The sequence below is a fragment of the Pseudophryne corroboree genome, chromosome 8 (assembly GCF_028390025.1).
Source record: "Pseudophryne corroboree isolate aPseCor3 chromosome 8, aPseCor3.hap2, whole genome shotgun sequence".
Taxonomy (NCBI): Eukaryota; Metazoa; Chordata; class Amphibia; order Anura; family Myobatrachidae; genus Pseudophryne; species Pseudophryne corroboree.
In genome coordinates, this window is record NC_086451.1 from 83,199,526 (window position 1) to 83,205,558 (window position 6,033).

Below are 6,033 nucleotides of genomic sequence, written 5' to 3' on the forward strand. Positions count from 1 at the left end.
GCTGCAGCGGCGCTACTACCAATTACATAGCGCTGCTGCGGCTCCAGTCCCCCTCCCTCCTCTTCCTCCTCCCCAGCGGCTGCCCGGGATATCTGCCAGCATGAGGAGCCTGACTGCCAGCGGGGAGAGATGGTAAGTATCTCTCTTTCTTTCTTTCTTTCTTTCTTTCTCTCGTGTCTGCCGTAATGTGTAAAAAGGGGGACGCTGCCTGCCATAATGTTTAAAAAGGGGGGGACGCTGCCTGCCATAATGTGTAAAAAGGGGGACGCTGCCTGCCGTAATGTGTAAAAAGGGGGATGTTGGCTGCCGTAATGTGTAAAAGGGGCACTACCTGGTGTAGTGGTGCTACTGTGCAGCGTAATTTGAATAATGGAGACTACTATGCACCGTAGTATGAATTGGTATTATTTTGTGGCCACGCCCCTTCCCCATGAAGCCACGCCCCTATATATTTTCTTCCGTAGGGGGGGAAGCGCCAATGCCGTTTCTTGCACACAGCGCTAAAATACCTCGTTACGGCACTGTCCTCAACGCCCAGACCTCCTCGTTCAGGGTCCTTGTGTTTACCAGGACCTGGCAAGACTGGCTTTGACGGCATGGCTCTTGAAGCTTCACTCCTGAGGGCTAAAGGATTTTCTGAGAAAGTTATTCTTACTTCACCTGGTGTGCTGATAAGAATTATGATGCATACAAGTTTAGTACTTCCAGACGTCTGGCATTTTTGCAACAAGGCCTGGATTTGGACTTCTCCTGGCCTCCCTCAAGGTTTACATTTCTGCCTTGTCGGTGTGGTTTCAGAGAAAAATTGTATCTATTCCTGACTTTCATACATTCAATCAGGGTGTGCTACGGATTAAGCCTCCCTATGTCCCTCCTGTGGCTCCATGGGATCTGTCTGTTGTTCTTAATGCCCTTCAAGAGTCTCCGTTTGAACCTCTTGAGTCTGTGAACCTTAAATGCCTTACGCTTAAGGTCATTTTTCTGTTGGCTATTGCCTCTGCTAGGAGGGTGTCAGACTTGGGCGCTTTGTCCTGTCTTCCACCCTTTTTGATTTTTCACCGTAACCGGGCAGTTCTTCGAACTCGCCCTGGTGATCTACATAAGGTTGTGTCATCTTTCCACCTTAACCGAGAGATTGTGATTACGGCCTTTATCTCTCCTGGTTTGTCCTCTAAAGAGCGGTCTTTGGATGTGGTACGGGCTCTCTATATATGTAGAAAGGACTGCCTTTATCAGGAGGTCCGATACCCTTTATGTACTTTTTGGTTTTCACAAACGTGGCTGGCCTGCGAATAAGCAGACCTTGGCCAGATGGATTAGAATGGTGATTGTACAAGCTTATGCGCAGGCTGGACTCCCAGCTCCTGCTGCTATTATGGCCCATTCTACTCGGTCTGTTGGACCTTCTTGGGCGGCCTGCCGTGGCGCGTCCGCTGATCAATTGTGCAAGGCGGCTACGTGGTCGTCAGTGAACACGTTCATCAGGTTCTATGCCTTCGATAATTCTGCCTCCCAGGATACTTCCTTTGGACGCCGGGTTCTTGTGCCCGCTACAGTGCGTCCCCTCCCATGAGGAACTGCTTTAGGACATCCCCGATGTTATTCCCTGTGGAATACCAGTGTACCCCGCTGCAGAAAAGGAGATTTATGGTAAGACTTACCATTGTTAAATCTCTTTCTGCGAGATTCACTGGTTTCCATAGGGCGCCCGCCCTGACGCACTTAGCTTCTTTGGGTTTGTATGGCATTAGCCGCTAGTCCCTTCTCCTGTCGTGAGAATGTGGGTCCATGTGACTAACATCTACCATCTCTCTTACCTGCTACTGCATTGGACTGGTTAACAAAACTGAGCTCCAGTGCCTGGAGGCTGGGCTATAGAGGAGGTGATGCAGTGCATCCTGGGAACAGTCGAAGCTTTAGCCTGTTGGTGCCTCGGATCAAGATCCAACTCTACACCCCGATGTTATTCCCTGTGGAACCCAGTGTACTTCGCAGAAAGCGATTTAACAACCGTAAATCTCCTTTTTCCTTAAAGGAAGTGGACAGAACTCTACTGGTGACTCACATGGTGGCCCTCTTCGTTTACATATAGCTATGGTTTGTTGGTACTTTAGATTTCAGACTACGTTACATGGCCTGGCTATTATATCTAGAATCTGATTACGGTAACAGCGGCATCAGGTGGTCAGTTCCCTTGTTTATTTCTATTCTTCAGTATGGCGTAGAGAAATTGGATTACTATGACTCTGCACTATAGTGAGAAACAGGGCCGGACTGGCCATCTGACACTTCTGGCAAATGCCAGAAGGGCCGATGGCCACTTGGGCCGGTCCAGCGGTCACTGAGACACGCTGCCGCTCAGTCCGGCGGCAGCATGTCTCAGCTGTCAGGAGAGGAGAGCAGAGCTCCCACCAGCGCGGCTGTGTTTGGTGCTGCGGCGGCTTCGTTCAAACCAGCCGCCGGTTCGTGAGCCAATCAGAGCTCGCGGACCGGCAGCCAATCAGAAGCCGCCGGTCCGCGAGCTCTGATTGGCTCACGAACCGGCGGCTGGTTTGAACGAAGACGCCGCAGCACCAGACACAACCGCGCTGGCGGGCGCTCTGCTCTCCTGATTCACCCCCGTCCTTCACAGCCCGGAGGAGCAGCAGCAGCAGTAGCAGTGCAGCAGCGGTAAGTAGCTGCAGCACTGGCTGCTGTGGGGACAATTGTATATCTGGCACTGTGGGGGCAATTGGCTGGCACTGTGGGGCATTTGTATACCTGGCACTGTGGGGGCAATTGTTTACCTGGCACTGTGGGGGCATTTGTATACCTGGCACTGTGGGGGCAATTGTATACCTGGCACTGTGGGGGCAATTGTATACCTGGCACTGTGGGGGCAATTGTTTACCTGGCACTGTGGGGGCATTTGTATACCTGGCACTGTGGGGGCAATTGTATACTTGGCACTGTGGCGGCAATTTTATACCTGGCACTGTGGGGGCATTTGTATACCTGACACTGTGGGGGCATTTGTATACCTGGCACTGTGGGGGCAATTGTATACCTGGCACTGTGGGGGCAATTGTTTACCTGGCACTGTGGGGGCATTTGTATACCTGGCACTGTGGGGGCAATTGTATACCTGGCACTGTGGGGGCAATTGTATACCTGGCACTGTGGGGGCAATTGTATACCTGGCACTGTGGGGGCAATTGTTTACCTGGCACTGTGGGGGCATTTGTATACCTGACACTGTGGGGGCATTTGTATACCTGGCACTGTGGGGGCATTTGTATACCTGGCACTGTGGGGGCAATTGTGGATCTGGCACTGCACTATTGGGGGCATATAATGTAAATTTCGGCTCATACTGGGTGCTATAATGTAAATTTCGGCTCATACTGGGTGCTATAATGTGAATTTTGGCTCATACTGTGTGGTATAATGTGAAAGAGGCACCAGTACTAGATAGTATAAGGGGTCCTACTATTGTGGTGCATAATGCGTATAAGGGGTGTATGGTGTGATAAACTACACTGAAGGACACGCCCCCTTTTGAGTGGCCACGCTTTTTCCGGAGCGGAAGCGCGCCTTCGGCGCGCGCTTATTTACAAACTTCACATTTACATACCCCCACTTAAAAATTTCCACTTCAACCACAGGTTGTGTGTATTTTAATAGAAAATGATGTACGCTTGTATGTTGTTAGAATATTAATTATATTTGTAAGAGCATAGACTAATCAGTGGGAGGAGTCAGGAATAGTAAGGGGAGGAGTCACAAAGGTGGGCCTGTGTGCTTCAAAAATGCCAGGGCCTATTTTTAGTCCCAGTCCGGCCCTGGTGAGAAATCACATACTAAGTAAGTATAGAACACAAGAGACAACTATAACAAAAGGGGCTTTTTTGTGTTCCCTCTGTTGTCTGGCTGCTATGCAACAGGGTTGTGATCTGCAGGTCGTGGTTTATACGACTCTATATGCTATTCTTGATATGCCATTCTGTGACTTGTCTTGTCTTGTTGGAGGTTGGTGTCTTCCTCTACTCTTTCCTCCCTCATAGGACAGGGTTTACTGGTGTCTGGGTGAGGGTTGTAGTCCCCTCACCTCCTTGTTAACTTATTTTCTCCTATCAGTAGGTTGTGATCCCCCTGAGTGATTTTTTACGTCTAACTCTAGGTTCTCGCTTCAATTACTTGCTAGAATGTCTTTTTGCTAGTGTTTCAGCGGGTGTTTTTCACTTGGTCCACTCTTGTAGGCCACAGTAGCTCACTAAGGGAGTTTTTCATTACCTCTGTGGTTGCGGGTTTTGCGTCAGAGTGAGAACTTCATGTTCTTTTGACTGGACATTTCATTGCCCATAGGCAGTGAAATTCTGTCCTTATGCAGCAGACTTTCCTAGGTGGCCGGTGGTCACTGAATTCTCCAACGTATCCCTTAAACCATAGCAGTACTTCTTCAAGCTCTGGTTTCGTTCCTGAGCTTGTTACTAGATCTTTCAGTATCCTCTTGCAGACAGCCTGTGGTTGTTACCATGACAGCTGGAACATTTTGTTCCAGGTAGCCTGTTGAGGCCAAGTGTCCTGTAGCACATTGTTCTCCCAGTAGCTCTATGCCTCCTGATTCAGGTCAGTCTAGGATGAAGTAATATGCTGGTCTTCGACTAGGTTGCTCATGTATCTCATAGCTGCACATCGCTTTTTGTTTTTTTTGGCTAAGATCAGGGTAGTATCTTTTCTTATCAGTTTAATATATTATACGCCCCCTCTCTGGGGAGCATTTATTAACAGGGAGATGGAAAAAAAGCTTGCTCTGCCCACTCTATGCCTTGACCTGGTATTGCAGTACTTCCAGAGCTGGTACACTATGACCGGTTGTGTTGGACTCACTAATCTTGGTGTATCTCTACAACTGTCCTGACAGACAGGTGTTTTCTCAGAAGTAGGTGTCAGGGCTTGGTGCTCTGTCCTGTCACTATCCCTTCCTCAATGGTTGTGCTGAGATTTGCATGCTTTCGGCAGTTGGCCACTGCTGGCTCCTGCCTTCCATACTCAATAGATTGTAATATCTGTTTGTTGGCTGCCTATTTGGTTTCACCATCTCTGGGTGTGGTTAGCTCTCTTTGCGAATCTTTCGTACTGTATCCATGCACAACTCAGACTTCTTGTTTGTGGTCTATCATTCCTCTAGCTGAAGATGGCCTAATCCTCAGTGGTCCCCTTTTGGATGGCCCTGTTAAGCTCTTCTCTGTCAGTGTACTCGCTGGTCGGTTTTTCTTTGTTCTTGGCATTCCGTGGAGCCCTAGTGGGGTGCTTCGGCTTCTCTATTTTTTTGCTGTGGTTCTTCATTGGTCTATTCTTGGGCCAGGGTGTTTTTGCTTCCTTCTCTGATTACTACAGGCCCCGGGTTTGACTCGTCCTGTTCTCAGCTGTTCAGGGTATAGCGTGTGGTTTCCTTAGGGGCCACTGTATCCTACCTTGCGTCCACTGTTCAGTTTGGTCATAGGGTTCTGCTGTTTTCTCAGTGCCTTAGCACCTGGTAGATCAACCTTGGGATCTATTTTGGGATCAACCTTGGGGACCATTGTCTTTGCTGCAGTGTCCCTTAGTGGATGAAGGAGGAATTCGGATTTTGGTATTTACTGATAAATCCCTTTCTCCAATCAATAGGGGATACTGGACGCCCTCCCAGCTTTGTTCCTTACGGCTGTATTCCCTGGGCCTTGCAGTTGGTTGTATGCTGCATCTTGTTCGTTGCAGTTTTTTTGTGTTGTTCAGTCTTCAGACTTTTTGCTTAGTTGGTTCCTCCTTCTTTCCTCCTCTCTTGTCTCTATATCCCTCCAAACCCAATTTGGATAAACCCAGCCCGAGAGGAGAGTAGAAGGGGAGGAGCCAGCTACTATTCTTAAAAAAATTAAAGTGACATGCTCCACTTAACCACCCGTCTATACCACCCACTGGGGGTCATTCCGAGTTGTTCGCTCGTTCTTTTTCATCGCATCGCAGCGATTTTCCGCAAACTGCGCATGCGCAATGTTCGCACTGCGACTGCGC

At 49.0% G+C, this 6,033-nt stretch overlaps 1 pseudogene; it reads left to right on the plus strand.

The window, feature by feature from the left end:
- The first annotated feature begins 4,673 nt into the window (after positions 1 to 4,673).
- On the plus strand, positions 4,674 to 4,850 carry LOC134953695 (U2 spliceosomal RNA; annotated as a pseudogene).
- Positions 4,851 to 6,033: the final 1,183 nt, after the last annotated feature.